This window comes from Anas acuta, chromosome 4 (assembly GCF_963932015.1).
Source record: "Anas acuta chromosome 4, bAnaAcu1.1, whole genome shotgun sequence".
In the NCBI taxonomy this organism is placed as follows: Eukaryota; Metazoa; Chordata; class Aves; order Anseriformes; family Anatidae; genus Anas; species Anas acuta.
Window position 1 is genome coordinate 55097458 of NC_088982.1, and position 26293 is coordinate 55123750.

The 26293-nt window shown below is 37.3% G+C and overlaps 1 protein-coding gene across 25 annotated transcripts in view; it reads left to right on the plus strand.

Moving 5' to 3' along the window:
- Positions 1 to 26293, plus strand: part of TENM3 (teneurin transmembrane protein 3) — a 1325064-nt gene that overhangs the window by 928715 nt on the left and 370056 nt on the right. Inside the window, exon 1 of one of the 25 annotated variants that reach the window (XM_068681271.1) lies at positions 18787 to 18803. The exons of the other annotated variants lie outside the window; for them this stretch is intronic. The gene's annotated coding sequence lies outside the window, so the exon portion shown is untranslated. Of the gene's footprint in view, positions 1 to 18786; positions 18804 to 26293 lie in introns of those variants that run through there. 25 annotated transcript variants of the gene reach the window in all.

Here is a 26293-nt window from a genome sequence, read left to right on the forward strand (position 1 = left end):
TCAGAATATTTGCTTTATTATCTTCACTGCTTATTCAATAGCTACATGCCTTTTTTCTGCTCAGGCTAAACCAATGTGTTCTTCAGCGTAATGTGATGAAGCACAGGAAGCATGCGCCTGCAGTGCATGTGTGTAGCTGACGCCCTACAAGTGACTGCTTTTCTTCTCTTATTTTTCTTCCCTTTCCTCCTTGTTTTTTTATTATTTGTGATGTTTTTGTTCTCTAGCAGCTACTTTTTTTTTTCCTTTATTCGTCTGCTTTGTTCTTCCCTGAGCTCATTAGTTCTTTTTATGTTTTTAGCTCAGTTTCCCAAAGAAACAGAGTTTACACAAACTTACCATGTGTGCATCAGTCCCACTGTAATAATTTTGAATGTGTTAGCCAATTTTAAGCAAATTTGACAGTCAGAAAAAGATTGCAAAGACATTGAGCTCCCATAGCATCTATGAGACCAGGTGGCTTGGTAGAGAAGGAGACACCTTAACAGTTCCCTGTAGCATGCACTATATGTGGAGAGAAAAAAGACTAGGAGATGTTTGTAGCAAAACAGAGTAATTAACTATGCTGCTCATTAAATTGCTTAAATGCTTCCCACATCCCCTGCTACTTTGTTCTATCCTGTTCTGCTTGTGCCATCTGATTAGAAGTTTTACGTGATGAGGGGGAAGCAGGATACTCATCAGAGTTGTCATGGCCTAAAACGTGTATATCCACGCAAGCCATTCCTGTCAGGAAACTGGCTTCAGAGGTAGGTGACTGTGAGGGCCGGGCCGTGTCAGCCATTTTATGCCTGGTCAGGGCCAGGGGGGACAGAACAAAAGTACAGCGCATGCAAGTTTGGGTTGCCTTCATGCTCAGAGACTTTGAGATCGTCTTTATCTTTGTGAAGGATATGTTCCAGGGTTTCATTCTTTAATGAAATCTTAAATTCTCACAGAAACTGTGGCATTAAGGAAATCTGTAAGTTACCAGTTTGTTATAAATCTAGGAGCTTGCGGCAAGATCAGCACGCACATGGGCAAATGCTGCTGTGGTGCCCTTGGCTCCTAGGGGGAGGAGGGCAGGAGGAGTTGAGCAGACATGTAAACTCAGCAGAAACAGCTTGGTTTTATGGCAAAAGGAGAACACTTCTCAGTATTCTGAAAAGGGTTTGTGAAACCAGGAGAAAGCTACAGGCTGTTCCCGTTTAACTTCAGTGCCTGGAGATCTCACTGGTTCTTTCAGCCGCCATTTTCTCTGCTGATGGCGATCACATTCACGCGGCCTTCTTGGCGTCTAAATCCTCTTGCTTTGCTCTCTTCTGGCAGTAGTGATTTATTTACTTAGGCTTGTACAATCATGCTAGTGTTCTGCTAAAATTAATAATACTGTTTCCATATAAAAGCTGGATGAGTAGTGGGATTTTAAAACACAATATGTAACTTCACATTCAGTGGAAGCTCCCTGTCTGTATCTTTATGAGTCTGAATAGGCTTTTTAAAAAGATCTGTCTCTAAGCCTTTATAATTGAACTTAAGCTTCCGAGTTGCTTATCTACTTCTGGAATTTAAACCCAATCCTTGTAAAACTGCACCGAAAATCTACATGAAAATGAAATCGGATGTTAATGGGAACTGTCTCATCTGGGCTTGTTTCTTAGTAGTGAAAGCAGCAATGTTAGGAACGTGGACCTGATTTACAGCATCTTGCATAGGAATGATTTCACAGAGCTGGTTAGCTGGTGACCAATCCATGCCATGTTCCATCTTCATCAGTATGACCTAGCCATTTTGCTTGAAATAAGTGCACAGACTGGAGAGTTCGTAAACGTTTATAGCTGTGCCCTGTGTTAAATAAAGACTATGCTTTATTTTCATGCAATAAAATTTAATTAGTTGTAAGTCAGGTTTTGCTTTAGTTGTAATTAGTTTAGCATATAATTATTGTGTCTAATAGCAATCTAAAATCTGCAAGCATCTTGATCTTATTCCAAGTTTTTTTAAAAAAAACACCTCTTAGATGTATTCAATCAGTAGCTGTAATAGAATCTTATTAGCCATATTACACACTTTATAAATCATTGAGTGACTGAAGCAATGTTTTTGCTTATGTTTGGTATGTGCCACATTAAGAAGATAGAGAAAAATGTTTTACATTGGACTTGCTTTTCCTAGCTGATGGGGAAAAAATAGATAATGATTTGGGTTGTCTTGGGGAACTGGTAATATTTGCTATTTGAGTCTTAGCTTTTTTTTTTTTTTTCCCTTTGAATTTGTATTCCAAAATTAACTTTAAAGCTCTAGCTTTCATCATATAAGGAAATGAAGAGGGAGAATAGTAATCCTCAATTTTAACAAATAATATATAATAAATGTCAATATTAACAGGCTGTAATATTTCCTATAAAAAGTGGTATTGTAACGTTTAGGGGATGGGTTTTTTGTTTGGTTTGTGTTCGGTGTTTTTTTTGTTTGTTTATTTTTGTGTGTGGTTATTTATTTTTTCAAGCACCCACTAAAAAGTCCTATTGTTGTGTTGTGGCTGGCTGGCATTTCTAAAGAAGTTGCTCTGCCAAGGAACCTACTGTGAACTCTGCCTATGGATTTCCATATGGGAACAGCGTTAGAGTAAGAGAGAAATGCAGAGTCTAGTGTGTGACTAGCTACAATAGAGTAATGGGGAGCAGAGCTTCTGTTCTTGCTTCTAGTCCTACACAGCTTTTTTTTTTTTTTTTTTTTCCCAGATATCACAGCAATGGTTTACAATAGTACTTTTTAGTAATTATTTTTAATATCTCTCCTATATCATCAATTTTAACTGTTTCATCTATATTATTTATTATTAAGGCCATTGTGTTTGCTCTGTAGAAGGGTTCATCTTGCTCTCTGCTGATCGTTTCATCAGTCTGTAGGTCAGGTAATTATGACTAATGAGATCATAGAGAATGGCACTTTTTAAGATAAGGAATAAATGAACAGTAAACAGCAGCCTGGTACAGGATAGATATTTGTCTTTCAGAAGCTGTATGGTCTGACTGGGAGGGGGATAAATGTTCACAGCTAAGAGAGATATTTGAATACTGACATTTAAAGAGTAAATACTTTAGACAAGGCAGGGATTGCCTCTGTTAGGGAAGGGGATTTTCAGTTCCTTTTTTACTTTCACAATTACCTGCTCTACAACATTTTGTATACATATAAGCATGCCTGTTATATTTATACCTGTTAAATTCAGCAGGCACCACGTGTGCATTAACTTCTCATTCACTTTTTTTTTTTTTTTTTTTTTTAGGTTATTTTAGAAGAATGAGTAAAGTATAGGTTTTAATTCTGTTTCAGTTTTTACAGAGTAATTATATTCATGGTTTCTGGCATAAATTAAAAGTATCTTAAAAGAACAGTATATTTAGTGTATATTATTACATATATAATTGTCTAAATACCTGTGCATGAAGGTATTATATGTAGTTATATATAACTTAATATTATATATAAGTATATAAATATAGACAGAATGCAGAATTATGAGCTTAAAATATAGAACAAAATCGTACAGAAACTTGAAAATGCTTAATTTGTATATAGACACTTGTTAACTTCAAATGGACTAAGGCCCAAGTGAAATATTATTGAAAGTTCTAGTAAAATTACTGTTAACTTAGTGGAATAGCAGTAGGGAAAATAGAACTGTTCCTGGTATTTTTTTCATTTTACCCAAATGAAACTAATCAATAAATATTTTAGTTATCAAAACAAAGTGGAAAAATGGAAAATAGTCTTGTTCGTAAAAAAAAAATAATAATAATAATAATTTGTTTAATTTTTTTATATCCTCGCTAATTTAAACCTTGGTTTAATAAGGTATGCTTTTGGCATCACTGGGTTTGAAGTTCGTTTGCAACCCAAATGTAATAATGAAAAATGAAAGTAAGAGAAATTCCTGCTATTGATCAAGGTACTGAAGTTAGAAAATGACTGTGGAAATGGCTCAAAATATCCAGCTGCTTTACAACAAAGACTAGTCTAGGTATAAATAAATGCAAATGTTTTGTCTTTAAATTGAAAGGAGTCTGAGGAAGAAAAAAAAAAGATTCAATTCAGCGTGACAAATGAAGTATGAATTCCATTTTGAAATAAATAAAAGTAAGGTTTTTATTTTTGTTCCTTTAACTGTGTTTTACCCTAACATATAAACATTATATTTAGTACTAAGCAGTTTCAGAAGATCAAAGTTGCCAGTCATTGAAGCCTATGTGCATTTTCTAGGCCACAGACACTGAGCTGACTGAGGAAAGCAGGGAGATGTGAAAATCTAGAAAAACAGAAAGCATTCACATCTCAGAAACCTGAATTTCAGGTGGATGCTTGGACTTAGAAGAGGGCAAATTCAAGTGTCTGCTCCCCAAATCAGAAACCTTTTTTACAGGGTCTCCAGTCAATTAGGGCGCTTCCTGTGGATTATTTTTCACTATAGATCTCTACAAAACATCACCCAGGATTTTTCTTATGTCATAATACTTAGGACTTAGCATGATCCTTATATTTTATGTGGTTACAGAAGTAAAGCATTGTATACAGACAAGTGCTTAAATATCCCTCTCAGGGAATCAGAATGTAGCTACCTTCACTTCTATGTGTATTGAGGTAGCAGTGAGCAATACCATAGGAAATAAAAGCACTGTTTTGCTGGATGTACTGTAGTAGAGCTCAAGAGCAAAATGACAGGAAATACATATAATGCATATATATACATATGAGAAAGGTTTTCGAAAGCAAAGATCTAGTGAGTCTGCTCTCTCTTGCCCTGTTCTTTGAGGCAACACATGATCTCAGTTCTATTGCCTAATTAATTCCTTAGCAAGAAGTCTTCAGGTTGTTCTATATGGGGTCCCTGTTGGGTAAGCAAGCTATCAGCTTCCTGCTTGGTTTGGGTGTAGGGTTTTGGTTTGTGACATTACTTACATTTTTGCTGTTTCTTTTAGGGCATTATAAGTTGGAAAAACATCTCAAGGGCTCAGAATCTGCATGAGATGAAAAGAACGTAACAGTATGTTAAATTTTGGGACTCATGTTAGAGAAATATGTGAATTTTTGGAGAACAAAGTAGAGCGAAGCCAAAAAAAAAAAAAAGTAAAGCAGGTTAGGTGAACAGCTAAAGGAAGATGGATTGGGCACCAGGTGGCACCATTTTCCCATAACAAGATAATAGTTGATGGATGGCAAACGCATCAGGTAGTCCTGATAGGCTTCCAAAAGTCTCTTTGACATCAGCATCCTCTCCCTGCAGTAGCTTCTCACTTGTTCTTTCTTTGGTTTGGTGCTGTTGGGTTTGGGTCAGCTGTTCGGGAGGCAGCAGATGCCATCTGTGACTGTTGTAGGGCCACTAGGATGCTGGTTGGCGTTTTGGTCAGGAGTCGATGCCCGTGTCCAGCGGCCCCTTCCTGGAGCTGCTAGGGGATAAGACCAAGCCAGCGACCAAATATCTGCAGCAGGTGAGGAATAAATAGGTAAGGAGGTGTAAGGGGCTAAGGGAGAATACAACAGTGATTGGGAGAAAGAAAGAGGCAGGAATTTATCAGAAAGTAGAGGCAAATGATTGCAAATCAGTTACATGGAAGGGAAGTAAATAGAGAAGCATATAGATAAGGACACTAAGTAGTAAGCGTGAGGTAAAGAAAATCATGGAAAGAAGAAACAGCAAGTATTCCGTCTGCTCCTGTTTTCTTCAGGGGTTTCATTCCTTAAAGAAGAGGGGGGGAAGCAGAGAGAAGCATTACAAAGAGAATAAATAGGCGTCAGAGGAGAGAGGGAATCCAAGAAAAAATCAATTTTATCTTATTTCTTTAAAGTGGTTTATGGAGAACATCTTTTAGGCTCTGGTGGGGGAGGGCAGAAGAAATATTAGAAGCGTGATTATATTGAAGTTTTATCAGCTGTCCAATCTCGCTTAACCCTCTGGTTGTTAATGGTGATATAGCAGTAGATTTTACAATTGATAGCTGAGTTTGTGCTCTTCAGATTTGCATGTCGTCAATTTGGATGGCACAGTTGCTTCGACTTTTTATCAGAGGCTTAGCTACATCAAGGTGTAGTGACAGTAAATGCTGCATTTTGCCTTGGCATCTTCATTCTGAACCCATGGTTAAAAGATTTTTTTTTTTTTTTCCCCAGATTGTGCTTACTGCTAAATTTTGAAGTATGTAAGGCATGTTGCTTCAGAAAGCGATTTCTGTCTTTAAGGTAGAAAAGTGTATTTCAGCGTCTGATAACTAAAAAGAAACTTTTTCAAGGTTGCTGACCCAGACACTTCAAGACAGTCTTGAATTTAGTTAAATTCTGTTTCAGGCTGCTTTTATAGACCTTCCTTCCGCCCTTCCCCCTTGCGTATTCCCTCGGTGGTCTTTCAAAAGCCAGGTGTCTGGGATTGTCTCCAGCCTGCTCTGAAAGCACCCCAGGCCTTGGATTAATACATGAGAGCTGCCTTTTATTTAAGTCTGTCCATTTACATAATGCCTGCTCATTCAGACTCACTTGGAATGTACAGCCAGGTTGAACCAAAACCTTTCCAGGGCAGTAGCGCATGGTCCTGGTTTTTACTGAATTTAGGTTAAGATACCACACGTTTTCCCAGTGAAAACAAAAGAACAGTGCTGAGGCACGTCTGGATTGCTGATTCGTATGTGTGTTTTTAAAGATCTTTGATCTTCATGTAAAAGAACCGAGGAGCAGTATGTATCAATGTGCTTGTAATTAGTGTGTGAATACAGACCTAATATCAGGATGAAAAATTCATCATGTGTATATGTGGCATGACAGTACCTTGCTAGCATCAGAAATGCTTTCCCTAACACATAGAACACATCTACCTAGACTGCACAAATGTAGCGCTCTTATACCAAATTCTCACTCTGAAAGCGCTGTTCCCATGAAATGAAGCACTTTAATAAAAGGTAATCTCATTTTCTAAGTGCAGTTGTGAATTACTGATATCTCGAGAAACTAAATTTCTCATTACCTTCTGTTGTGAGCACATAGAACTGCAGGTTGTTTTTTTTTTTCCTTTGCCTTTCCTGATAGCTGATTATCATCTTGTGTCCCTTGGCATTGCTTTTGGTAGAGGTGAAAGTCCTTCTCGGTGTTCTCAGAAGTATGTTACCGGGACCCTGTGCAGTTAGGAGAGCAAGAAAAAGCTGCCAAAAATAACCAGACCTGCTCTGGGTGTTTGTTCATAACGTTCACGCTGCTGAATTTGCAAACAGAAGGTATTTTTAGTGATCATTTTGATCAGAGGTGATATCCAGGTTCTCCTGCCTGACTAGCACTTGAGCAGTAAATAAACACAGCGTGTACTATCAGGAAAATCCAAATGTTACATGCAAAATACACAATGTGTGCTTTTATGAAAATTGAAATCAGGTAAAAGAGCCAAATTTTCAAATACATTCACTGTTAATTAGGGACAGGCTTTCTTGTCACATGTTGCTTTGAAAAATACAGCTAAGTATAAATGCATTAGAAGGGCATTGCTTTCACAATATTTTTGTCTTTGTTTTCACATGAAAACACTATAGAGTTTGAATAATCAGCTGATTCAAGAACATAGATACTGATACATTGATGCTGCTTGGTTTCCCTACTGAGCAAGCAGTTGTTTCCTGTACATTGTTCCTTATGTAATTCACATATTTATGGAAATACTCATTTAGACTGGAGTACTATGTTAATAAAGTGTTGCTATGAGATTATCATTGCTTTTAGCCTACCATACCATTGCTTACAGTCTTTCAGTGACTTAAATGCTATCAGAATGCAATCTGATAAATTTTAATTTTAATGAATTAATAGATTTATTTTTTAATAAATTATCTTGTTGATGAATGTATTATCTAGCTTGAAATTTATAGTTGTATGAATATTTCAATGACACTCAAACATGCAGAAATTTCAATTTTCTGTTGTTCTCTTCTTGATCCAGAATTGCTGGTCTTTGTCCACTTTATTTTTTTTCCAAAGATCAGAAACTTTTGTCATTCTATGATTTTTTACTAAGAATTCAAAGGTTTTTTTTATTTTTTTTTGCCTTGCACATATCAATTAAACTAAGTTTCGTTAGGTATGTTATAAGAACATGCTATTTGCTGTACAAATTAGGCATCTACTTTATTGTAAAATTTTGAAACATTTAAGTATTGAAGTATAAGCACAAAAGGTGTTAGAGTGCATAAAAATTATTAGATGTAACAGCTCATCAGGTGTATTTTGGGGAAGATAACTATGAAATTGTTGCCAGTTGAGTCTTGATACTCTAATACTGTAAATGGTTAGGCTAAGAAGAAGGAGCTGGAAATCCTAACGGATTATGAAATAGGATATAGTTATGGAGTAAGTAATTATAAATACAGAGGTGTGAAGACTGTAAATATTTAAAAAATCAGTTTTTAAAGGTTGGGTAACAGAGTGAGAAAAAAATTATGAAAAATAAGAAACATAGTGGATTGGAATAAAAATCTGCTGTCTATTGTGAAACAAATCCTTATTAGGTGTAAGTTTTTTTTAAACCCAGAGATATGTACTTTATTCTTATCCAGCAAGGCTGTGTTGCACTGATATGTTTTTAGGTGGAATTATTACTGTGGCAGGATATCACATTGCTTACAGATTGAACCTGATTCACCACGGTGTTGAGAGGATACATAGAGGATGTTGGGATCCCTGATGGTACTCCATAAATTTTTCCCTTGTCGTAATGTGCTATGGTTCATCTGGAAGATAAATACTGAAGAAATGGCTGTGTTCTTTGCTCAGGTTTAAGGATTGGGAAAATGAAAGGGAGAGCCCCTCAAGAAGGAACTATTTCCTGTCTAAAACATCTTGTTACCTCTAAAGACGCCTCCATAACAAAATAGAGGCACAGGATCTCAGTATTTTCATCACACTAGCCAAGTGGAAGCAAGCAGCGATCCAAGAGCAAGTACAGGCCATCATGGAGATGCAGGTTTGATGGTTATGTACCTCTCGTGTCCAAAGGCAGGAGGAATGCTTTACCTCGCAGGGTGCACCTCTTGGCCCTCACCTCAATGTCTGTCTGGTATCGAACACTTCTGAGTAGTCAGGGGCCCAGCACGTCCCAGTAATTCCCCAGGGCCAGTGGCTCCTAAGAAGAGTTGCCTGGATCAGTCAGCACGGACTGTGTGGGAGCATTTTCCACACATGGTGGTGATGCCTTTACATCAGCTTTCGCCTCCACTAAAGTGCTCTATGCAGCTTTCCATTAGCTCCTGTAAATACTGAGGTCCCCTTTTCACCATCACCTGCCAATCACTGGGTCACCATCTGCTGGGAGAAAAATAAAGCACCTGCAGTGCTTTACGTAATATGAAGGCACTTGTCCCATTTCTACTGCCTGTTTATTCCCTGTCTACAATAGTTGAGGGCTTATTTGACACGTTTTGCTATGCAAACCTTTTCTCCAAAAAATAAACAAATACTGACAGTGTGCCAACAAGAGGTGAGCGCAGAGAACATGTTCAGTGCTATTTCAAGACAGTTGGGTAGGGAAAGAGGAAGCATAAATCATTAAAAAAAAATTAAAAAAATCAAGTTTTAATACTCTTGGAAGTTGGGTTGTGTGACCATATTACATCCTTGATTATACAAACCATGATACTGGTTCCAAAATGAAGTTTTAAGAGGTGTGCTTTTTTTTTTTCCAGTATGTTTCCCTAACACATTTTCAATGGAAGAGAGGATTTCTGAGCTTAAATAGTTGGGAATAATTGTTATAGAGTCAGCAATGAAAGGTTGAGTTTGTGAAGATAGCCTGAGGGAATGGGCTCAGACAAAAGTTTGGTCATTATAACTGTATTGATCATAGAGAAAAAGATAACCCATGATGACTAAAGGGAAAAAAGGATGAAAAGAAGGAGGGAAATAGCTAGTAATAACTTTGTTGTAGGTGTCTGGGGAGAGGGGGAAGATTTTGTTGGTAATCTGTCACAGATTCCTAAATCCCCTAGCCTGATTTTAGGGAGAGAAATACTGCTAAATCACTCAATGAAAGCTCTTCAGCCAGAATGCAGGAGAAAGACTGCAGCTTAAATAAATAAATAAACAGAAGCTGCAGCTCAAATAAATATATTTTGGTAAGTGGTTTGAGGTTAGCTGGAAGAAGCTATTTAACAAAATCAAATTTGTTTTCTAAATATTTGGATTTTCAGAGAAATACCGTAACTTTCAAACGTTAATTACTTTCATTTATTGTTTCTTGATTATCTGGCATTTAAAGTTCAAAAGGCTACTTTGCACAGCTTGATTTCAGGTTTTTGTAAATAACGTGAAATAAATAATGTGAGAATGGGCAAGACAGAATCCTTGGCTTAACCACTTCAAAGGGTGTAAATATATTATGAAGAGAGAACTTGTATACAAAGCTGACAATAATCAGTTGTGGCCATAGTAGAAAAATACATTTTAAACAGCTGAAATGCACACAAATGAAGTGTACTTTAAGACATTTTAAATAGCTGTGTTTCAGTGTGCAAAACAAATGACACTTCCATAGTAGATTTTCCTGTTAAAAGGTAGGTTTTGAGATAAGAACATTGAATTCAAATTAATCACGTTCAAGAAGCATCTGTATTTTCTTCTTATCTGCCAAAAATTGTCTTTTTAATTAAATTTGTTATAGCATGCTACAGCTTTGGTCTTATAAAAATTGCTTGGCGGACTGTATAACAACACGTGATTTTTCCTCTGCGCTACACAATAAGCGGCAGGAACGAGGGTTTTTTTAAAACGTATTAATAGGGTGCGTAAATACCCCCTTCTTTTTTGTTCAATGGTCTGTTCTGCTGGTTTTGACATTTTTTAAGCTTGCACATAGAGGAGCTCTGTGCTGCCTTCTGGGTGAGAGGACATGTAGGGGTCTGCCCTAGAGATGCAGACCGGCACCTCTTCAGTTCCAGCATATTGAGTGGATCCTCAGCAGTGAGAATGTGGAGGAGAAGCGTGCTCAGGCTGTCCTGATCATAGGTATTTTGAGATGAAGAAAACATGTGGAACTGTGCTAGCGAAGAAATTCTCCAAGTAGCCAAACCACAAGAAGGCTCAGGTCGTTTCTGTTTTCCTTGGCTGGTGCCGATGCTGTGTAGCAATTTCCGAGGAATGGGTGAAGCGGGAAATCGGGGCTTCCAAGTGGAAACTCGAGTTCAGTCTGGCTCTTCAAGGAGAAATTTAAGAAGGCTACCATTAGAGATACGATGCCTGATTGTTTGAGGCATATGTCTGAAGCTGACCTTGAAAAAAATCCCGCTGACAATGAATTGCACATTGTAAGCCATGAGTAATGGAACATGGATATAGCTATTGTATGAGAGTGGAAACCTGCTTGTGAGAGATGGACTTTAAAAATCAGAGTTGGGTGGGTTTTAAAAGCAGGAATACTACAACTGCACATTGTTCACCTTTCTGTCGAAGCAGCAGGGTTACTTTCTGTGCTCTGCTGTGCATAGGCTAAGATTAGGAGAAGTAATGGTCTCAGAATTAAAAACCAAGTCTGGTAATATACAGATTGCATCTCAGAAAACGGGTGCGTTTTTAGCTCTATTGCAGTCTTGGTTTCATTTTACAGTAAGTTAAAATCTGTTTTCAGTTACAGTGAAAGTACAGATGAACGTGGCTTTAGTTCGTATATCCTACAGCTGATCGGATTACTGGTTCTGTAAGTATGTAACTAAGAGCATGCATAGTAAAAGAAGACGTTACATAGTAGTTAAATGAAGCACCAGTTTGAACATTTATGCAGCTTTGCACACTCAGTTGGGTCCAGTTCTCCTGCATTGAGGACAGTTTGTATTCTGCAGATGCCATGTAATACCTTCAGAATACCTCACACAGGATTCATTTAGTCTGTAAGACAAATAATTAATAACTATCCTTGAGGGTATGTGACCTGTGTCTTATGACTGGGGAGGGAAAGTCAGCTGCTGTCATTTATACTTTAAAGAACTGTAATATCTCTCTTCAACACACTTTGTCCAGCTTCCCTTTGAATTTGAAGCTCCACATTGCAGTAAGCTATCGCTAGTGTATTGAAGCCAAATAAATTGTTTTCCTAGAACTGCATTTTTAAAAATACAAAAAAACATATTTCCATATGTTTAAATATTAATTTATATATATTTAATTTATATTATTATTAATTATAATATATTATATAATTAATAATATAATATATATATATTATATTATTAATTTATATATATATATTTAAAATACAAAAATACATATTTCCAAGGGCTGTCATCTTATCACACGAGATGTAAACCATTTACAACGGGGAGTATTTTAAAAACCTGTAGTGGGAATGTACTCAATATCCCCTGCTTTAGCCTTCAGTCCTTTAGAATCTTACCTGCGCTGGGACAGTGGAGCTGAGATGTTAAACAGGGCTTGTGCGTGAGCAGGTGGAAGGAAGCAAGAAGTGACCAGATGAAGTAGTCGATGAATGGCAAATAATGTGTGCTCCTTGCTTTAGAGTATGGAGCATTGAACTTTACAGATATAATTACCAAGTGTTTGTCTGTGCTAGAAAACTGTTTTTAAAAGCTGCTTAACAAACCAAAATCCTTTGTGCTAGTGCTGTTTTGTTGGTGGTGGTTTTTTTGTTTTATTTTTTTTTTCCTTTCGGTTGGTTGGTTGGTTTTTGTGCTGTTATATTTTCTTTGCCAAAGATGCACTTTTATGATGTTTCCCCAAGGTTGTTTTGGAACACCATCTTATACTGTCTTATTTTCATTACTTATATAGTTCCTTACTTTATACAAAAAAAAATGCTACCATATTTCATGGTTTTCTTTATATATATATAAAACCTGACATAATCTCAAGATTTTCTGACAAAAATGCTGTTTTTCTGGATTTAGAGCTGCTGTGCATTAGACACATGCTATGAGTTTCTCTGTACATAAACCTTTTCAGTGCTAATGGTTGAATGCAACTAAGCTGGGTTTTGTAGTTAAGGCTATGGCATAGCTGCAACTTTTCCATTTTGTAAACCTATTCGTTCAATTATTATTTATTACTACTGTAAGGCTGTGTATCTGAATGGGCTGGCATCTCATTGTACACTTGCAACTAGGATGAGTCAGTTGTATGCAGTAATGCAAACTGCTGTGTGGACCACTTTCATTGTTGTTGAGGTGCACTCCTTGGGATGTAATCTGTAAGGTATTTCATGAAAACAAATGCTAAAATGTCTAAAAATGTAACTGGAGTGCATGCTACCATGATTTACTTGTATTCAGTGAGTTCTCTCTCACCGATTACATGAGCTACACAGCGTGTTTATTCAGTTCTGGTATATACACTGTCATGTGCAGCTGCTAATCAGAGATTAATAAGGTTTAAATTGATGGTACAGCAGAATAAGCAGCACGGTCTTTATAAACAGTTGAGCGTTTGAGTAGAAAATCCTTTTTTACATGCTTATAGCGAGACATTGTGGAGACCTGATGGTGAACCTGGTCACTGGCACTGAGCCACACAGGTTTTCTGGCTTTCAGAACACAAAGTCAGGGTTGGAGTGAAGTCCTCCGGTAGCAGAACTACTTCCATTTTTACTGAGATAGCGATGGCCTCTTAGCTGTTTCTGGGAAGTTAATATTTTCTGAGTGGGCTCACAGAGGTGGGGTGGGTGTCAGCTGCCATTCCTTTATTGCTGTTCCACATCGTTTTACAGCCCCGTAGCCTTCAAAGGCAGGAGAGCACTGAATTACACCATGTCCTGCATATATCCATTCATCCCTTCTGACCAAGTAAGTGAAAAAAAGATGATGTGGAAGATCTTTAAGGAAAATCCTTCCTTTCAGGAAATTTATTGCTTCTGTTTATTGACCTGATCTGGGAGTGAAACGTGCACCTTTATAACTGTGTGTACAACTTACAGCGTATGATCTCAAGTAGTTCAGAAAAAAATATTATTTGCTTGTGAAAAATGCACAAAAATACCTGGCCTGTTTGTTTTTCTAAGACAATACTTTAATTATGTGCTGTTGCAAGAAGAGAAGAAAAAAAAAAAAAAAAGCTTTACTATGAGTTACAAATCTGAGCTGCAACTGTAGGATAATTAGAATAATCGGTCCCAAACCTAAAATATTGCTATTGCGTAGTTAGTAAATATGACATTGGAAGCAAAAGTCATGTTTTTCTGATTGCTGGGTAGATAACATGAACATAAGATGTCTTAATTCAAATATGGATACTAAAGAAAAGTTCTGGTGATTAAATTCCAAATTAATGAGTATCAAAAGTGGGACAGAAACATCTGTTTACAAGTTTTGGGAGATTCATTAAAAGTGCCAAAAAAGCCTTATTTAGGTTGAAACAGTAATGATGTAAATCATCATTACTTCCAGTTTAAAATCATTTTTATGCTTGTGTATACACACAGAGCACACCTAAGACTCAATGGGCAGCTTGGTTATTCTGTACTTCCATTAAACAGGTAACAGATGTTAGCCCTCCCAGATAGGTATGAGCAATCTTATATCTTATCTGCTATGTTTAAGTCCTCTGAATTTTGAAAAGCAGAGCAAGGTGTCTGGCATATTCTTGATTTTGAGGTACACAGAAATTAATTTATTTTTAACCTGTTAACTTAAATGTCAGCTTTTAAGCACTGTTCAATAGTTATCTAGGTAAAATTAAGCATGCTTTTCCCTGAAATCAGCATTAATATTACGAATAGGACAGTTAAAATAGTATTTAAATGTATTAAATTTGATCTACAGAATGCAGTAAGGGTGTGGTATTTATTCTTTTCATGCTTGCTGCTGAATTTAAATAAATAACCTTTCACCCTCATTTTTCCGTTTGTGAAATAGGAACTGTCCTAGTGTATGTGTTCTGAGTTATAAGTAGCATTATCATTATGATATCAAGAATTCATTCAGGAGAATATACTTGCAGGTACAGTTTTTTTTCATTTTGGCTACATTCTTTTTCTCCTGCTATTTTGTATACAAATTTAAAGCTAAGATACCTCCAAGTGGAGTTTGTGTCTCAGCATAACAACTGACCTCTGCTGAAAAATAGCATGAAGTATATAGCACAAATCCATATACTGGAAAGATAATTAGTATCTTCCTATTTTGGACATAATTTACATATTTTATAGGTGTCAGTATTTGCATTTAGAAATGTATCTTTCAGTTGCTTCTTACTGATGCTTCCTTCTAGTGAGTGGAAATACAGACAACTTTACAATCTGATCCCAGTCAGTGTTAGCTTTCTAAAACAATATGCTAAGCTTGAAACAACTTTTAATAAGTGTGTGTTTGATAAATAATGATTTTTCTCCACTTTATGCATTTGGAGAACATGTGTATTGGGAAAAGAAATATTCACTGACATATCAGAGACATGAATGATAAGAATTTGCAGGGAAAATGGGAGGTGGGTGTCTGTAGGATTTGAGGCTGCAAGGAAAAATAAATAAATAAATAAATAAATAAAGGAAGGTTTTTCACCCACATACAAGAGAATTACAAATAACAGTGGAAAAGATTAAAACAATATGGGATGGAAAACTATAGCTGTGCTTAAATGATTATTTTTTCCTGTAAAAGGCGTTAGCTTGTTTAATTAAAAAAAAAAAACAAACAAAACCCACAGAAACACAAACACATGCCCCCTGCCAGAAAACCAAAAATTACAGAAAACAGAGACCAAGAGAGCTAAGTTGTATCTTTGTTTATACTTACCTGTAATGTTGAGTAACCAGTATCCAAGTTAAGGAGTGGATTTGGGGATTCTTAGGTGGAGAAACCCAGCGTTTGATATCCTTGTTAATAACTGACTTGGGGTGCTGCTCTTATGAGTCTTGTAGCTGTGGTAAAGCAGTGTGATATGGAAGTGTCAGGCAGCTGAAGATGTGAGCAGATCAGCTACATGTTTTTATCTTTTAGTCTCTGTCAATGTAATTTACATAGACTCGTGGTTAAGGCTCCAGGTTTGGGTGCTTATTGGATTGCTTGAGCTTGTTGGGGGAAGAGTAGTGATGAGTCACAAACCAGAAAAGGTGATAATCTCTTAAAAATAATAATAAAAAAAATTATTGCAAACTCATGACTGAGAATTTCTTTAGTTGAAGGGATCTTGTGTCTGAGGATCACCCCAAGAAATGTTAACAGCAATTTTTTTTGGATTAAAATCTAGTAAAATAAGGCCAATTGCACTGGTTCCTTAAAATGTTGTTAGAGGTCTAAAATGGGAAGTTGTTAGCACCTCTGTTAGGAAAATAGTTTTTTTTTAAGATAATTACATTTTTGCTAGTGCTTAGTATTGTTAAGGAGTTGAAATGGATTCAACAGCTACCAATGTATTATCTGGTGGTTGTTTCACCTCTTTAGAAAAAGAATTAAAGAAAATCTGTCTGTAGTGTCTGCTTGTGTCTATGGCACAAAAGCTACCTGAAAAATTCTCAAGGCAGTGATAAGATTATTTTTTTTTTCCTACTAGTTTTTCACTTGCTTAATTTGCTTTCTTCTTTTTAATACAAGCAGTTGACAAAAACATGCCATTTTGTTCAAGAAAGTGCACTGAAATTTCAGTTACGCCTTTATGAAGCATGGTACTTTAGGTATGTAAAAGATGTCAACGATTCAGATGAGCATTGCGCTAATGAACATTATGTGGGCTGCATGGCATTTAACAACCAGAAAAGCTTTGTTAATGCATCATTAGCAAAAAACAAATTCTTTCTTTTCATTACTTATAACTTAGAGTGCCTATGCATGCCACGTGTTTGTTGTCTTCAACTGTAGCCTTGCTTTTTTAGTCTTGATAAGTTGCAAATAGTATTGATTTCCTGTACTGGTACCACGTGTAGTATGATAAATGGTTTAGGCACTAGCATTCAAAGAGATCTCAAATAGGCCAAACACTATTAATGTCTTAATAGCAGTACGTTCTTATAGATCTCTACGTAGTAGATGAAGTATTCCACACAGATACTGGTACTAAGGAATGTTTAATCTAAAGGTCTGTCAGGTATACTTGTGAAGGCAGCTATATGTGAGCATGCAGCACTTCCAGTCTGTTCAAATAGCGTAAACACAGAAAAATTAATCGTGAATTTAGAACGGGAGAAATTAATGCCTTCCCTGCTGTGATGTTAGTGAATCAAGAGATAGCTTATGCTAATGATTCATGTACTGGAGATGAGTGTAGTAAGCCTAGTCTTTTGTTTTGGAAGGTAAATAGAAGTTGCTGAGATACTGAACTGTTTCCTTTTTCATGAGCAGGTCTGGACTGGTCTTGTCGGAAGAGAAATTTGCTATGTTAGTAATAAATTTACGGTATTGTCTGTTAGCCTCATAATCCTCCTGCTTTGCCTTTGTGGTCTAGATTAACAGTTGAGATATATACATACAAGATCTGTTCAGGAATTAGAATTTGCGAATCAGAACTAAGTATTAAGAATAGATTCATAGGGAGGAAATAAAAACAAAAAAGGGGATTTCTGTAGGGATACCTAACATACTGAAATATTCTCTGGGATGTTATTTAATAATACCTTAAAAATTACAGTTAAATGAGGCAAACCAAGTTGTTTTTATTCTAGCTTGAAACTTAACTGTAAAAAGTGAAATAAGAGGACAAAATTCAAGTGATGTTGTTCCTTCTGTAGTATGTAAGGCTGTATCCAGTAAGGAATTAAATGCAAGGGGAAACAAAATGAATTACGAAGTATCTAGGTGTTCCTCACAACTCAAGAGTTGTTAGGATAAACACCTTGTGAATGGCACAGAAGAAACAGAATACATTGCCTGAAATACCTTTCCCTGAAATCCTTTCCTACAAATAGATATGGACGTCTCGCAAGGATGAGTTAAGGAAAGGTACTCCTCTCATGAAAAACACATCAAAGCTGCTGAAACTCTGGGAGCCTTTCTTCCTATTAAGAAATAGTTTGTCTGCCAACTCTTTCTCTCTCTCTTGGTATTGACATTAAATCCAAAACAGTTCTTATATCAATAAGATGACAGCGTGAGGAGCTGTTCCTTCCCTGAGTGATAGCCTCAGAAATTGTAAGACTTCCTATTTCTTCCATGTGCTGATCACTTATTAATTTACCAGAGATCTTGAAGGATGCCATGCTCTTCAGGCTCCTTAATCTGTCAGGTGTGCTGAGAGCCTGAATGCAGAAATTGTGCTACTGTAAAAAATAATTGCTGTTAGAAATTACTTGGTGATTCTATGTGAACAGGTATTTAAGTTGGGAGGGACCTCCAGAGGTTGCTCCTTGCTCAGCTCCGAGCAGGCCTGGTGAGGCCAGGTTGCTCCATGCCACATCTAGGCCGCGGGCACCTGCAGCGTGGAGACCCCACAGCCTCGCAGAGCACTTGGCCATCCTTGTGGTAAAAGCTCCCGCATCCCCATAGTCAGGGGTCACAGCTCCTTAGGAAGTGTGTATATTTTGGCAAAATGTTCTGGTTCCAGTTGAACTAGCAAGTAGAAACAGAAAATCTTTCTGTTGCTGTCCCCTCACTCTTTCGCTCTGAAGCCAAAGAAGCTGCTTTCATACTGCAGCTGTTGCTGGATTGCTTACTCCTCACAGAGCTGTACAACACTTCTTACACTTAAGTATGTAGTCTAGCTGTAATTTTCTAACTTTTTTTTTTGTCTGTTAGTGAGAAAGAGTGCACTTTTCTCCTAGTTGATTCTGCTTCAGTAATTGGCTTTCCGTTTTCCACAGGAGTCTATTGCAAGGTGGATCTCCGAGACACAGGCAACGATCAGGCAACAATTGCTTTAACTTAGAGGTCAGCTATTGTTAAGTTTCCTATTTGCTATCATATTGGCAGGGAAGTGAGAGAAAACTGAGAACGGGGTTTGAGAAGGATGACATTTCCATATGTAAAAATAGTTTGCCCTTTTCTGTGGATGCCTATAACCAAGTAATATTTGTCCTCAACCTTTTCTGGCGTTACCCTTTATCTTTCAAAATGCGAAAGTTCTTACCTCCCCCATCTCTAGTTGACAAACAAAAGTTTTTAATAGTTATGCTTCTTCCCTCACTCTCTGCCAGAAAAAAAAAAAAAAAAAAAAAAAGCCAGAAAAAAACCTTCAACTATTTGTTCAGTTATTGAGCTGTGCTGAGAATGGATTTTGAAAGGGGGTAGAGCTGGGGATACAGTTTTTGGCTGGGGAAAGATGAATCATAGCTCTTCCCAGGCAAGCATTTCCCCTAGTTTCTCACAGCGCACATCCTTTATTGACTGAAGGTGTGTCTTACCCACTTCCAAAATGCAGCAGTGCCCATCCCCTTCGCTCCAGTAAAAGCTGGGAGGTGCTCTGTGCCATAGGGTTGGTCCATGTGGGCCACCAGTAGAACGAGCCGTTGATTCTAACATCTAAAATACTTGATTTCTACAATAATACAAGTAGAAGGAATGTGCTGGAATATAAATGTGAGTAAGATTTCTCTTCACAAAAATAACTGCATAATATGTTTCTTCACTGCAGAATGCTACAGTTTAATAGGCTAATGATATACCAAAAGGTTAATCGGGTGTCCTCTTTTTTCTGAGGCAGCTATTTCTTGGAATAGCTGTTTCTAAGCTTTTCATCCCAATTTCTGTCAACCAGATTTCCACAATGAACAGCCCAAAGGAGCATAAACAGCAGCCTCTGTTGTAGAGTGTGCTTCCTTTTTACTTTAAAGCTATGATTAACCCTTTTTTAAATTTCCTTTTGATGTGACCAGACAAAGAGAGGCTCACAGTCCTCTGGGATTTGCCTGCAATGAACCTTCTTCAGAAATCGTGACCTTGACTGTCCAAGTGACATGGCTCTCAAGTCGTTAAAGTAGATTTTAATGAAAAGAAAGCGGGATGTCAAATATGCATATTTGTTTCTGAAGATGTAGTGTAGCTGCTGGCAAGATAGTTAAAGCACGTGTGAGTGTGTTAACTATACAAATTGATGCAGACAGGATAGAAGACAAAAGTAGTACCATGCAGAAACACAGTGGAACAAACTGTACTATCATCCTCTTGTCTAAACTTGCAAGCATTGAATGCACTGAAAATGAACACGAGTTCTGTTTACTTATGTCCTGGTGTAGTAATATCGACAGCAGTTCTCTCAGTAGCAAGGACATTCTTTTTAATGCAGATATATGTATACCTTTTCCTTTATGGTCATAGCAACTTCTTGTCATCCGAACCAGAAAGTCCCAAGTGAGGCTTTCCCATCACGGTAGAACAAGAACTCAATAACTTGTTATTCAAAACCCTATGATAGAATACATTTCTGTCTTCACAAATGGGGTTCTTCACACATTTTCCTGGGAAAAAATGCACTCCAGTGATTTTTTCAATGTATGCACTGGGTTATAAAGGGAGTTTCAGAGATACTGTACTTATCAGCTGCACATGAACAGTTTGTGGTTTGAAGAGGGAACCTGGGATGGAGAAATCCAGCCTTCTGTATCCAATTTTACCCAGCAGAATATGGCATTAAACAACCCTATTGTGTGTTTAAAATTTCATTTTGTCTGTTTGAACAGTAGGCCATATGGTTTATCTGGAAAAGCTTATGGATTGCTTGTTCATCATTGTTTTCTACTTTATAAATGACATTATATGAGGGGAAAATATTGTGATATTCAAAGATAAGCCTTGAAGTTCAGCATGGTGTAAAACTGCACCTTAGGTATTAATTATTTAATTGTAATGCAGAAGTTGTTCCTTTTTGATTTAGGCTGTACATCTGAATTAAAGGCGTATTGAACTGAAGAGTAAAACTCAGAGGACTGACATACTTAATTTGGAGAGGGTGTGGATGTTTTGTTTCACAAGAACTATTTGAAGAGTTGAACTATTTTCAGAAAAATAATGTATTACTCTTTTTAATGTGTGAGCTGGCTGTGTTTTTTGATATTAGCCAGTCTTTTTTGTTTTAAAGAATGCTGTTGTGTTTTTTTTTGTGCTTTTTCATTGTTGTTGTTGTTTTTTACTTTCCACAGTGACCTACATTTATTTTCTAGTCTCCTTTTATATATTTGCTTATATATAATTTTTTCAAGACACATTTAGGATGTACTCTGTCCAACGTGTATTTACTAAAAGTGCAAAAGCTGTGCAAATACATGTGATGTCTCCCACAGGTACATGTGTGAGGCAGGCTGGAATGCTGTGTATCAGTAGTTATTTAGTTAGCTTTTGGCATTGCTGCCTATTGCAATTTCAGATGCAGGTTTTGAATGTGGGATAGCGTTTCTTGCTTCTGAGACTTAAACTTCAAGTGGAACAGCCTCACAAAGAAATGTCCTTTAATGATAAGATTGCAAAGTGAAAATGAGTGAGCAGAGAGAGTACGCCAGGCCTATAATAATGTTTGTAACATTCATTAAACTGTTTGTTAAGTAATGTATTCAGACTGACTAGTGTTTCCCAGCTTCTACATCACCCATTATGTGTTCTAGTAAATTAAAGCTAGGAAGCCTTTGTTGGAGTTATAATAGTCGAACTGACATGTAATTCCCCCAGACAATAGGTACAAGCCTGCAAGCCTCTCTAATTCTTTCCAGTCTTTACATTTATTGATTCTTTTGTAAACGTGTTTCATCCAATCTATTACAAACATCACTGGTTAGAAGTGTGAAGTTTACCATGTTTGACCTAAGGCACGTTAAAAACAATAGCATCTCGCATACTATCATGCATCCCAGGCTTAGACTTAATCAGGAGATTTGGGTCTCTAACTACTCAACTGATTTGATGTCCTGCTTTGGTTAGAAGTGACATGTTGATTCTTTCATCTCACTGGTTTGGATCTGAATTTAGTTCAGCTATCATTTATGTTCTAGGCTCTAATATTTTATCACTTGCATTGACTTCTGTAAGTAGTTTACTTTGATTCAAGGCTTCCTTTTGTCTAGTCTTGGGTAATGTTTTGCATATACAGATGTCAGTTTCTTACTGCAAAGTGTGAATGTAATCTATTTTTTTTTTCTCAAAAGGCCATTTTCTTTGCATCTTCTATTATTGAAAATTTACCAAATAATCCATCCATAATCTTTGAATGAATAGAAAGAACATTAAGTTCTAGTGAAATGAATATAATGCATTTTTATTTTGTGCATATCTTATACTGTAAAACATATGTAATGAATAATTGATGGTAAACAAGCACATCTTATTTTTCTCACTATATTAATCATCAGTATCAAAGCTTTGAAGTTCAGTAAATAATTTATGGAAGTTGTTAGGGTAAGCAAATCAAACCGTGCTCCTGATCCTGCAGGCTTTTTGTCCTTGTTGTTCCCAAGCAGAACCTGGATTGGCTGCAATGCTGAGTGAGAAAGGGTGCATGAGTAACCCAGCAGGTTCATTAAAGATACTGAAAATGAAATTGAAGATTTTATGAAAAAATTCATGTGAAATACATAATGAAAATTGTCTTACACAAGTTCTAAATTATTTGATTAGGGAGTAGGGATAGAACAGGGGACCTTAGATATTAAAATACAGTGATGGAGGTAAATGCTTTTAATACAGAACAGAACATGTTTTCAGCCTGCTTTTGTTCACAGAGCTTCAATGAGGGTGTCTCTGGCCTGGTTAAAAATCTTGCTGAGACCTGCTGTGTTTGCAAAGAATAAATAAATAAATAAGCTGCCAGACAACAAAAATCAGGAAATACATGGTTCTGGCCTTTAGTGAAATATTCTCTATGATACATGTTCTAATTCCTCTGTTTTTTCTTGCTTATATGGAAAAGCCAAAGACTTCAGTGATACTTTTAGGGGCTGAAGATTTTTTTCCAGGCCATTCATGCTCTTCAGGATGGCTTTTACTATATCTTTTTATAGAAGTTCTTAAATACTCCAGTAATGTATTCTCAGTTTGAACTCATTTTCTGTCTTATTTCAAGCTTCAACTAAACCAGGAAAAAAGATGTGATTTTGGGCAGATGCAAAAATCCTGTGTAATTTCGTAACTTTCATACACTGGTTCGTAAGGTCTCATCTCCAACCCTCAAGACGGAGTTTGGGCAGGGCAGAGCAAAATGGTTTGTGTCCATCCCTTTTTGGCTGCAAAAACCACCACAGCACAAAACCTCACACGTAGGTTTCCCAGGCTGGGTGGGAAGTGGAGTAAAAGTTTCATGTTCCTGATAATTTCTGTTACTTTTTTTCTTGTGAAAAGCATTGTGTACGTATAAATACAGATGGCATGATAGTACTTGTGCTCAAGGCAACGGGGTTGTCTTTGGCCTCACTAACTTGTCGGTGTGTGGTTACAACCTGCAGCTCTTCCCTTACTGTGTGGTTTTGCAAATGTGAACCCCTGAGGTTGTGCTTTGTTTCTGACAGGGGAGCAGGGGATAAAAATAGGTGCTATTTTGTACAGCCGTAATTACAATGAGGCATCACAGTGAGCCTTTAAATGATAACTTCAGCGCGGGGCTGAATGTATTAGGTAATAACAGGAGGAGGCAATTATTCCCTGGTATGAGATCTTCTGGGTTTGAGATGCGCTGTCATGTGAGGCTTTCTGCATAGATGATGATTTATAGGGGTCATGAGCGAGATGTTGGGAAAGTCAGCAAGAATAACAAGGATAGTTAGCTCTCTCTTGCCTTTCAGGTGGTTGTTGGCTCCCAAGATTTCCTGTATACCAGTGTTATTTCCCTTGAAAGTAGCATGGGTCCTGCCTTCTGCTGGCAAGACCACATGAAGCTATTATCTTTATTGGCTCACTAATTTTGCTGGTGTGGCAGATGACAGAAGAGGAATGTTTTGGAAAGTTTCTGTCTTTGACAAATATGATGATAATTCACTTGGCAAAGGCAAGTTACTGCTTTCTCCCTATTGAGTAGTAATAACCTTCTCCAAGAAATGAATTTGTTAAACGTTTTTTTAAAAAAAAAGAAACAACACCATCTTTTCTAGTTGAAAGACTTAGCCTAAATATAGATGTTATCACTGTTGCTCTGTGTTGTTGGGCAGTGGAAAATTGTTTCCTTTAGGGATCTGTGAATGGTGTGATGAACAAGTATTCAATCTTCACGTGGTAGTTCTGGCTGCTTTTTAAAAACTACTTTGGTTTGGCTTTGTTCTAAAAGCTGTTTTTCCTTTCTTCCCTTTGGCTTTTGCCACGTACATTTTAACTAGGGCTGTGCTCTATTTTTAACTACTATGCTGTAAAAGCAGTGATAGCAGTTGATAAAGCTAATGATATTTGCAGATGAAGACCCATTTTCTTTTTGAAGTTTTAAAATTATGAAAAGAATATTAGCAAATACATGGCCTGCAAGAAATGCACGACTACAATGTGACCTCGTGCATGTTAATTTTTCAGTGCAAGAAGAACCTGTATACTTGCCTAAAGCGCCGCTGGCTTTCATAGATCAACTTGAAGGATTGGGACTTGCTTTTGTAGGGAACATGGAAAGTATTTGTCAGCTACGGCTCCCTACTTGCAACAATACATCACCTTCGTACCTTTCTTCGGTCACAGAGAGATTCTGCTGACAGCAGGACTACGATAGCACAGACCAGAGCCCCCATTGACTTTTTACTTTCAGTGTCACCTTGGGGCATCGTGTCTAGTTTCCAAGTAATGATAATTTCTTCAATGATTTTTAGTATTTCTGTTGTTGTCCTGGGCACCTTCTACAGAGGTGAAGTTCATGTATCTCACCAAGTAGCATAAAAATACTAGATGCTTTATAAAAGAAATACAAGATCTCAATTATTTTCAAGTTACCTTTTTTGTAGTCAGATGTTCTGAACACTTTAAAGACTTGTGTAAATTTGTATTAAGCTGTAATCTGCATAGGAAAAAAATGTAGATTGCTTGGCAAGGAAGACAGAGTAGCAAAAATGAAAGAAGACCAACTTCAAGGAGGATAAAATTAACCTTAACTATAAAGGGAGGAAGTTAACACTTACCTGTACATTAACAGTGTTCAGGCTAAAATAGTGTTCATGCCCAAACCTCAGTTATCTGAGGAACAAAGGAAGATTTTTCAGCAACTGTTAATGCAGAGTGGTTATAACAGTTGGTTTCATGACCACTGCTAACTTAGTAAAAGGCAAGATGTTCCTGCATGCAGCGCTCACTTCTTGGTATTGAAATCTTTGGAATTAAGTTAATAAAACAAACCTGCTTAGCTGTCAGCGAATGCCTTCTGGAACTAGATGCTCCTATTTAGGTCACTGGCAGCACCAATCACTCAAGCTATCAAAACCAATGTGCTTTAATTAAAACATTTTTAAAGTGTAAGTCTACTCGAAGAAACAAGCCATTCACAGTACCAGGGATGGGAATGAGAAACTGACACGTGTATTTGTACACAACTTTGCTACAATTATTGAACCCTGTCTGTAATGTATATTAGTTGCTAAATCAAGTCAGATTTCTGAGGCGAGAACTGGCGAGCTGAGAGCAAATATTCATAGTGGCAGCTGATAACAGCCTTAATTAAGCTGCAGCTATCTTACCATGATAAATTTAGAAGTTCTCCATAAGTCATCTGACTTAACGCTCCATTTGCATACAGGAATTTTTGATTTAGATGGGTTTCTTTGTTAGGAACTCTGCAGATGTCTCTGATGGCCCAAGCTGTCTCCCACTGAAGGAGAGCCCAGGAGCTCCATTTCTGCTGCGTGGCGGTGTGGAGAAGGTCTGTCTTGACCTAAAGCCACCCTCTCAGCACTGTGTTTCTCCAGTGTTTAAATATCATCAGAAATACTCTTTCTTTAAGGACCTGTGTTTTTGTTTTCCAATTCCTGGACCCCAAATTCCTTGTTCTTTTTTAGTTATTGTGGAAGGCAGAAGATGTGACGTGCCAATAGGTGCTTAATGACCGTCCTCATGAGCGCTGAGCAATAACATCTGTTTTACAGAGGCTGTTTAGCACAGCTGTGTTACAAGTGAAGCTTTGCACATTGTGATCTCTGAGTTACATTGAAAGGAGGACGCCTGCCTTCTATGGGGAAGATCAGATTTCAATTTGGAACCGACTTCTGTACTGAAATAACCATGGTAGTATGTCCCAATGGTACTGGGGAGGGCATTCGAGGTAGATACGATCATGGCATTAAAAGAGCGATGTTTTCTGGGTGTCATCTGGGACCTTGCAGCCTGCCAGTTTTATGAAACAACCCAAAATTCTTCATCTTCTAGACTAAGCCATGAGAGTTTAAAGTAGGAAAAGAGTGAGCGGTGCTGGTCAGCTGAGGTTTCCTCATGGTTGTGGCAGGGTTTTTTTGGGGGTGATCCCTCTGCTCCCGAGCAGT